General features: G+C 43.1%; 1 pseudogene; it reads right to left on the minus strand.

The window, feature by feature from the left end:
- Positions 1 to 1,197: 1,197 nt before the first annotated feature.
- LOC115499116 lies at positions 1,198 to 3,859 on the minus strand (annotated as a pseudogene).
- Between the last annotated feature and the right edge of the window lie 6,466 nt (positions 3,860 to 10,325).

The following is a 10,325-nucleotide window of genomic DNA, read 5'->3' on the forward strand; positions in this document are numbered from 1 at the left end:
ACATTTTCCCACTTTGATAGCTCCTTTTCAACTTTGTGATGTTTTTGATATACAGAAGTTCATACTTTTGTTCATATATTATAAAGTTATCAATCTGTTTTCTTCAGAGTTGTATATTTAGTTTATTTGTTTAGAAAGCCCTTTCCTAAGACTGAATAACTCTTATATTTTCTTCTAAAATATTCATGGTTTAATAACATAGAAATATTTAAGTCCATCTGAAATTTATTTTGGTGCTAAGTGTAAAACAGGAATTTATTTATTTATTTTTTTTTTTTCCTAAACGGTAGCTAGTTATCCCAAAACACCTTTTAGGGTACATTCCCTCTCTCCTCTGGAATTCATGGTCACCAATGATATACACTAAATTACTATGTAAAGTGTTTAGCCTCTTTTTTTTTTTTTTTTTAGTCTTTTAAATCTTTTTATTTATTTTTGAGAGAGAAAAAGAGAGAGACAGAGCCTGAGCAGGGGAGGGGCAGAGAGAGAGGGAGACACAGAATCCAAAGCAGGCTCCATCCAGGCTCCAATCTGTCAGCACAGAGCCTGACTCAGGGCCCAAACTCACAGACCACGAGATCACAACCTGAGCCAAAGTCAGACACTTAACTGACTGAGCCACCCAGGCACCCCAGTGGATTTAGCCTCTTGAGCTCCCATTCCATTTCTTTCATATGTCAGCCTATTCATGGGCCACTGTCACTATTTTCATTGTTGTAGCACGATAGTTTGTTTGCTACAAGGCATGGAATATCCCTACACATATCTCTTCTTTTTGAGAAGACACTTTAAAAAAAAAAAAAAAAAGGTTAACAAATATAGAAGCTTACTGCAGGACACTGAGACATTAGATGAATGGAATAGAAATACCTACATATCATTTTGAGAATCATCCATGATCTAAATTTAAAAATCACTACAAGATTGTCAACATCATGATGCTTTCTTTTTTTTTAATTTTTTTTAACATTTATTTTTGAGAGAAAGAGAGAGAACACAAGTGGGGGGAGCCACACAGAGAGAGAGATACAGAGAGAGAGAGAGAGGGAAACACAGAATCCCAAGAAGGCTCCAGGTTCTGAGCTGTCAGCATAGAGCCCGACACGGGCCTGGAACCCACAAACAACAAGATCATGACCTGAGCCAAAGTTGGACACTCAACCGACTGAGCCACCCAGGCACCCCATCATGCTTTCTTTTTATTTCTTCTTTTCGGTTTTTTTTCTCTTTTTCAATTTCATACTTCTCAATTTCTTCAGGATTTAAAATCTTGAGGGTTGATCTCATCTCATGACAACCAGTTCAATGTTTTTGTCACCAGACTGAACCACTTCCAGGAAAGCCCTGATAACCAGTATAATGATCAGGTCATCCCTCTCTATGGCTTCATCAGTGTAATTGGTCTCTAGAAACTCATGCGGGGGGCACCTGGGTGGCTCAGTTGGTTAACTATTGGACTCTTGATTTCCCGTCAGGTCCTTATCTCACAGTTCCTAGGTTCAAGCCCCCCCCCGCCCCCCTTCAGGCTCTGTGCTGTCAGTACAGATCCTACTTGGGGTTCATTCTCTTTCTCTCTTTCTGTCTCTCTCTCTCTCTCAAAATAAATAAACATTTAAAAAAGAAAAAGAAACTCACAAATGGACTTGGAACCCCAACCTATGGCATTGGCTTTCCAGGCATGGTATGTCCCTGCGGGTCAGTCTGATACAGCCTAAAGATGCCACCAAAGTCGAAACCCACAATAAGAGCAGAGATGCCAAAAGGCCTGTGCCCATTGCTCTGTGTGCAGTGTTGCTTCAGGCTGGCCATGTAGCAGGTCATTGTACTCCACGGTGACTGGGTCCTCCATGGTCAGTCAGCCGGTGACTCTGGCATTCCACCCCGGCCCTGATGATGACCATCCTCAGATCGGCAGTGAACCCTGCAAGTACCACGCAGACGCTGTCATCCAACGCACAGATCTTGCACATGGTTCTCTCATCCTACAGTTTGGCCACTGACTTCTTCTCCATGCCCAGAACAACAACGTCCTTTCCTCACAGGCCAACCGCAGTCGAGCCCCTCTTCATGGCCTCCTGTGCATACTCCACTTGGAAGAGGTGACAGTGGGACGAGAAGACGGTGATGACATGGTCGTAGCTCAGGTTGGCGGCTTGGAGGCGGGCCTGGGCAAAGCGCACACTCACGGCCACACGGCCCGAGGTTCACAATGCCTCTGAGAAGACTCTTGGTCGATTGGAATTTTTTTCTCTCAGATGATCTTTGCATTTGTTTTTGTCAAGCTGCCCTCCCCCCAAACTATGGTTTGGTTGTAATAGAAATAAATGTTGACATTACTTATGGAGAGAAATGGAATTTTTATAATATTGAGTCTTTCCACCCTGAAACATCTTCATCATCCCATTTATCTAGTTGTCTTTAGGAACTCTCTGTGAAGTTTTATAGTTTTCTTCATATGATATACATATACATGTATTTCTTAATTTCCAGGGCTTGGGGGTAAGGGTAGTCTTACAGTATTATTATAGTCTTATTGTTGCTATTATAAGATATTTTCTATCATCTTATTCATAATTATTTTCTAGTTGGCTGTATTTTGTATGTCCAACTTAACTAAACTCATTAGGACTCTTGATTTTTCTAAGACTCTTAATGTTTCAGGTGATTGTTATTGACTCTGCAGGTAGGTAATCTTTTCCTTTGCAACTAGTATTTCCAATATTATGTCTGTTTTTTTCCCATTTTATTATGTTGAACAGAATTGAATTTTCAGGAAAATGTAATATATTAGTGACAGCAACCATCTTAATACCTTGCTGTTAATGTTAAAAGGAATGCTTCAAATATTAGGATAAAGCACATGAAATTGCCGTTTTCCAGCCCCCATTCCACCCCCCCAAAAATCAAGTGTCAGCAATTTCCTATCTTTCAATCTATTATTTGGCCATTTGGTGAATTTCAAATAGGAATTCATATTGATTAAACAAAAATTTTTGAGTGTGTTCAGTGTGACAGACATGGAATTAAGCTGTGGGGATATAACTCTAAGCGAGACAAACACAGTTTCTGCCATCTTGGAGTTAATATTACTATGGGAAAAAGCAGATATAGTTCAGCTAACCAAAAAAAAAAAATTAATGAACCAATTAAAATAGTGAAAAAGCTGAGAGGAATTATGTGCTAGGAAGTGGAGCAAGGGCACAGCTCAGACAGGATCAGTCCTTTTAAGGTGGGACACTGAAGCTGAGAGCCAAAGCCTGAGACACAGCCACCCACACGACGAGCTCTGAGGATCAGTCCGGGCAGAGACAGCTAAGAACAGGCTCTGAAAGGAAACTTGGCTGGTGAGTTCCTGAATCTATGGTCATGTGGCCAGAATGCCACAAAGTGGGTCCCCAAGCCACAGGCCAAACCTGAGCTGGTGACGGTGCAAACAGAGTTTTGAACTGAATGTGGATTAAGATTTAGGTTTGGAATGGGCTTGTTAATTGAAAATTAGATCTCTTTCACTGATAGAAGTGACAAGCAAGTGACAGGATCTGTTCCGAGTTGGTACACGGGGTGGGAGAAGGGGTGTGATGGAGCACCTTCAGAGGCACTGGTGAGAGAGATAAATAAAACCTGATAGTACCCTACTGCATTCAGTCATCCTATAAACCAGTTCCACAGGCTGCAGAGGCAAGCTGAGGATACATCTGTGTAGGTGTTGAACTTCATTTTGCAAACCAAAAGGAAGCAGTAATGCTTTCTGAGCAAACGCTTGATTCTCCAAAATCAGAGAAAGGATCACAGGACCCTAAGACAGAAGAGGAACAGGGATGTGCCTCTCTGTGGCTCTCACCTGTGGCTGGGCCTGCATTATTTGTACATCTTTTAAAATCCAGCAAAAAGTCCCAATGAAACAAATTTTCACAGCTACCCCCCAGGCCAGAAAGTGACATAAAAGTTGTTCCACTCGCCTGTTGTCATATTTCAGAAAAGATGAACAAGTTGTATGTGAAGCTGGATGAAAGACCAGTGGCAGAGAAAAGCCAGAGCTGGGTTCCAGCCAAGTCTATAAAGACAAGGGAAAATTTTGGAGGGTAAAGCTTATATGACAATGGGCATTCTAGCAGGTAGGTAAGGCATAAGCATAGGGTCCAAAGGAGGAAGGCTCAGTAAACGGTGGGAGTCCTAGAGGAACATACATATGGTATGGTTAGGAAGAGGCAGAGTGTGACAAGGGTCAGGGGACACTTGAAAGCCCAGGCTTTAGTGGTCGATACTATATGGCAGAAGTGGCAATGAGAGGTCATCACATCCCTGTCCCCAGGAGGCAACTGGTTCCCAGGCCAGATCAAGGCTCTAGACCTTGCAACAGGCTTATATGACCAGACAGATCATTTGATCCAGAATATACAACACAAAAAGAATCTCCAAGGGGCTGAGGGTGTTTACTCGGGTCCAAAGGGATCTAAGGCCTGGGCAGAGGCCAGTTGAAAGAAGGAAAGTCAATGAGTCTAGCGTGGGAGAAGGTAACAAAGCAGAGGCAAGGCAGGGACAGGGTCTATTTGGCCTCACAGGACTTTCTAGGCCTGATGACAGCAGCCATCCAACCTCACCCCTTTCCCTCTCCTTGAGGAGGCTCTCCTCTCCCTCATAGCCTTTCCCTGCTTATGCCTGGGCATGTTAAAACTCTGACGTGAGTTACTGGAAACGTAACTTGCTACTTGCATGTAACGATGTAACAAAAGAACAAGGAAACACTGTGAGCGTCACAGGAGAGACTCAGGACCAATGGGCCACTGGTCGCCACGGTAACCACAATCAAAACAAGGATTCCAGCTTTCCTGAAGCCCTTGTTTAATGATGATTGTGTTACAGAGAGAGAGTAACTAATCCCACAGTGCATTATAAACAGAGTTGCTAGTATCCAACATCATCAATGACGGAGAAAAATAACTTCTAACTGGACAAAGTACATTTCTCAGGGTTTATGTGCGTCTCATGGCAAAAACAAAACAAAGCAAAACCACCAACCCATGGAGGGAATCTCAGCTCAGCTTGAAATCATTGTTTTATCCTTGTGTCCTTTTTTTCTTTTCCACCCCAGTTTTCAGAGAGAGATACCTTCCTGAACTCCTAAGAAACATGATACATTTGCTTATAAACCCAAACATGCATATCCCTCCCCTATGGGTAAAAAGGACAGAAATGTAATGATTACTATGAAATACTCGCATTTAGAGTGGATTTAATACGTTTTTTTTATGTGATCAGGGCAATACATAATCCAGGCTTATCTCTTTGAAGCAGATTGTTCCTTTCTAAATGCCTGATGCAAATGTGAAACACAACCTTCCCTCTCCTTTCCTAGCTTCCCTCTCCCCTGGCTGGGAACCTCTTAAGGCCCACTGCTGCCACCCACTGGTTGGGAAGCCAATACACAGCTTCCCTGGCTTTGGGTTTCTTAGTCTCTCTGAGGCCGCCCCGCAAAACCACTGCGACCCTTGGATGGGGTACAAGTTCACCAATCTCTCTTCTCTGTTTCAAAGCCTGTTCCACTTTGCATCTACCATACAGCTCTCATAACAAGAGAACACTCTGGATAAGTGAAAATAAGCACATAGGGAAGCCAACTTCAGTTTTCTTTTCCACTCTGACTCATCATTTGGGCCAAAGGCCCAATACCAACTTACTCTAGTTCCCATGTCTCATTTATATTTGCATGGAGAGTCTGATAAGTTGCTGATTAGGCGATGAATTGACTGCCTGATAGTCAGGTGTCTATCCCTGGACCAATCGGCTCTGGCCAGGGGTAAGGGTTATCTTGTACTAATATGGCTGTCCAGTCTGTCCCCAGAGGCCATTTTCAAAGAATGGAGGTGAAGTAGGGTTCTCAGAAAACCACATTCTTTAACAGACTCTGACGCAACTTAACCTTCAGCTGTCATGCTCTTTCATTGTGCTATTCTCTTGACTTTAACATGGAAGTGGTATCATACACAGAGTTGTAATAAGTGCCTTTCCTTGGTGGCCTGCACCATTTTCTGGTATATAACCACAAGCAATGACCTAGCCCCTCTGACCTTCCTTTTTTTTTTTTTTTTTTCACCTTTAAAATGAATCTGCCCCATGAGATTTTCATGGGGATTTAAAAGAAAAAAGATCACATATGTAAACTACTCAGCATGGAGCGTGGCACAAAGTCAATGCAAAATTAACATCAGTTGCTATTATCCCCATCATCACTACATCATTACCATCATCGAGTCAGGAAGGCCATTTTCAGAGTTTCAAGTTGAACATTAAATTTACTCCCAGTCAACTTCAGCCTCCCCGTCCTATTTATTACACCAAAAATAATCAGCTGGTAATGAATTCAAATGCTTGCAATTACTACCCAGGATACGAGTCTTCCCATCCAGCATGGAAAATGGAACAGAGAAAGTCAGTTCTGACCAAATTTTACCAGAAACTGGATAGGCCAAAGAGTAGAAGGACATCATGTGAGATGAGGGAAAAGAAGCACATTCTCCAGCTTTATGAATTCCTGGATGCTAGAACAGGATTCCTCAGAATGATGTGAAACTAAATAATCAGCAAAGATGAAATTTTTAAGGTAATCTGATCCAGTGCCAAGAAGTTTATTTGGGAGGAAAATATTCCCTAAGAGCCAAAGGATGTTTCAAAGGGCTCATCAGTAAACCTTTAAAAAAAGAGGCTCCTTGTTGGGACTCTGTGAGTCTGGATGACTTTGCAAAGCAATATGGTGTGGTCACACCCTCAAGATCCTAAAGACCCAATAATTGGGAAAGGAATATATGGCCAAAGATACTTAGCACCTTACTTTTAGTTGCACCTTGTGGAAAGAACTTTGCCTGCAAATGCAATTGTATAACATCTCAAAGGATCTTACAGTCTACATCAGAGCAGGAACAGTGCAGGTGAGAATGGGAAGACACATAGGCCAGGCCACTGCCCTGGATCTTGGAGAACAGACTCTGCAATATTCCAGCTCAGAAACCCTGGGCAAGTAACCCAACCTCTATGTAACTGGGGAGAACTGAATCAGATCAATGATTTTCAAGCTTCGCCACCTGGCCCTACAGTCCCTCTATAAATTCAGAAGCCGTTGCAGGTTTGGGAGGAAAGATAAGGAGTGCAAGTAAGACTGAGCCTCGGGTTCCCACCACTACCATTATAATGCCTTCAGCTAGACAATCTCTGCCCTTTTGATGATCCAGATAAGATTCTGTTAAGAAAAATCCTTCATGTTTCTTAAGCAAGAAAAAAAAAAAAGAACTACGTGATTTCCAAACCCATTCTAGTTCTAACAGTCTATGGTTTCAGATGGAGGGAACGGGATTGCTTCACGAAGAGGCTGGAATGGAGGGTTGACATGAGATCATGAAGAGCCTTGCACACCATGCTAGGGCATTTTTGCTCCACCCAGTGGGGAGCCATGAAAGGGGAACAATACGACCAGGTCACTATGTTCGCAGAGTGCCCTGAAGACTTGGATGAGCGGAGTATGCACTGAAAGTTGGTTGGCAGTGTTCCAACACCGTCCAAACAGAAGGTAGTTCATCAGTGTTTTATCAGAGAGGTGAAAAATAGGAAAGAAAAATGGATGGGACAGAGGCCAGCATCCTCCATCCTGTTTGGGGTTTTTTTATTTGTCTTCTAACTCCATTCCCATCCTCAAAAAGCTGAGTAAAAATGACTCTTTTCACTTGCCAACAATGTTACTGACCAATCCCCTTACACGAGATGAGCACAATGACACCATGGTAAGGGGCGTGTCATCTTCAGCTAATTAACGAAGGCCAGGACACTGTTCCCCAGCCAGATCATGTCAATGGTTGGCCACCTTGTTCAACTTCCCCATGACCCACATGCTCCCAAGCTCCCAGCTATGCAGCTGCACATCCCGAATCAGCTTTGAAGAGGGACTTCCAGAATGTCTCTGTCCCAGCAGCTTCCTAGCTCACCATATCTGCTCCCACCATCTGCTCCATCAGGGCAGGGAATCCCCACAGATGTCCTAGTGGGCTTGTTGAAGACAGAAAAGCCATATCCAGGCCTCTGATTTACGATGTGGCATGAACTGAACACTTTTCTCATGTTCTTGAGTCCAACACAAATGAGCAAAAGCAGATATGTAAAGCTGGCGCTAAGAGAATATGCTACACCTTTAAAAACACCTCAGCTGTCTGGCAACCTGCTGTGGAGGGCTCACTGGGAAGCAGGACACCATTCCCTTGACTGTAGCTATGAACCTGGTTCTGGAAAGAGCTGTCAGCCCACACCCCTGGCACCAGGCTTCTCCTATCATTCCCTCCAGGTTGCCTAGCCCTTGCCAGGGTGTATACACATGCTATTCCTCTGCCAGGAACACCCTTCCCCCAGATTCCTTTTAGGTGTTCATAAATTCAAATCATTTTTGAGCTAATTCAACAGAGTAATGAATAACAACTTCTTCCTGCAATCCATCTTCTTGAAATCAACTTTGTTTCATATGTTAGCAACGAAATTTTAGAACCAGAGAATTGAAATGCAGAATTTTCAATAGTTATCAAGTCCAATCCATGCATTTTGAATTTGAAGAAATAGACCCAGACAGGGGAAATGACTTTTGTAAAGTCACACAAGAATAACCAACACTAACAGATATTGATGCTAGGGGCTATGCTAAGTGCTTCACACACATTAACACATTTAATCTCACAATGTCCCTCTGAGGTAGGTGCTATTTATTACTAGCCTCATGAGAAAACTGAAAGGGGAAAGGACTAATCCAAGTTATATAAGCTTGATGATATCAGATGAAATTCTAGATGGGTGACCCCTGGGGGGTGGGCAGGGAGACAGAGAGAAAAGATGAGTGGAGGATGGTCTCCATGAGTAAGCCAATCAACTTCTCCTCTCTGAGTTTCAGTTACTAAATCTGTGAATTGAAGATAATTTTCTTAACTGCAAAGCACTATGCAAATGAAAGAGAAAACGGTGTTTTTACAAAGTGAAAAGAGGATTTATTGTTATTTTCTACTTAAAAGACATTCTTATGTCAAAAAATAATAAAATACTACAGAAAGAAAAACATGAGGAAAATAAACATTATCCATTCCATTATCCAGAGATTATTAGCATCTTAATGCTAATACAAGAAATCTGTTTGTGTTTATATGTGTGTGCATATAATTATTAATAAATGGGATCATACTCTTCATGCTGTCTTGTGATCTATTCTTTTCACTCAAGTTATACCTGGTGAAAAATCAAGAGAATTTTATTTTCAGGAGGCCATTCTTCTGAGCTTAGATCAGCCCTGCGAGAAGAACCAGGTGGTTTACTTATCATCCTCTTGGTGGCTTATGCAACTGGTCCTCAGAGGCAGCATCATCACCGATAGGGCCCTTGGTCCTGCACAGAGGCCAGGGGAACACATGAGAGCTGCAAGCCAGCCTGCTCCAATCCAGAGGCCAGGGGAACACATGAGAGCTGCAAGCCAGCCTGCTCCAATCCAGAGGCCAGGGGAACACATGAGAGCTTCAATCACCTGCTCCAGGCGAGCCCCCTGGCACAGCTACAACATCCAGGGAAGGGGGCCCTTGTGTGATTTCCATGAAGGCACTGCGTGTGCTGGTGTCTGAGTAGGGTTGACTCTAGCCATGCAGACCCTGGATCCAGAGAGCCTGCTTCTGACAACACTGAAGCCAGCAAGGGCAAGCACAGTCGGCGCCATCCATCTGCCCCGTCTGTGCCAGATCTATGCCCCATGCCCCAGAGCACAGGGTCAAACCACAGCATGCGAAGAACAGGCTCTGAGAATGGGTGCTAAGTCAGTTCTGCTCTATGCATGGAGTGCTCACAGTGGTTTCATTCTTTTCCTCTAAACAAATTTTAGGAAAATATCCAAATGATAGGAAATTGAGCAAAGCTTCAGCCCAAATGCTTGTTCATGTACCACCTGGGAGAACCAGGAGGCTCTGAGTCCAGTTTCCCTTTAGGCTGTCTCTGGTGGTCTCTATATTTATCCAAAGTTCACTGAACTAAAGCGGTTGCAGGGTGAATTCATTTTCTATTACAGCACAATAAGTTACCCAAAAATTTAGCAGCTAAAAATGACAAGCATTTCATATCTCAAAGTTTCTGTGGGTCAGGAATCTTGAGCACAGCTTTAGCAGGACACTTGGAGTTCAAGGTTGCTCAGGAAGTTGCTGCTAAGCTGTCAGCCAGGGCTGCAGTTGTCTCAGAGTGTAACTGGGACTAGAGAATCTGCTTTTAAGTTCACCCACATGGCTGTTGGCATGCTTCAGTTCTTTGCCAAATGGGCCTCTCCA

Source organism: Lynx canadensis, chromosome D4, assembly GCF_007474595.2.
Source record: "Lynx canadensis isolate LIC74 chromosome D4, mLynCan4.pri.v2, whole genome shotgun sequence".
NCBI lineage: Eukaryota > Metazoa > Chordata > Mammalia > Carnivora > Felidae > Lynx > Lynx canadensis.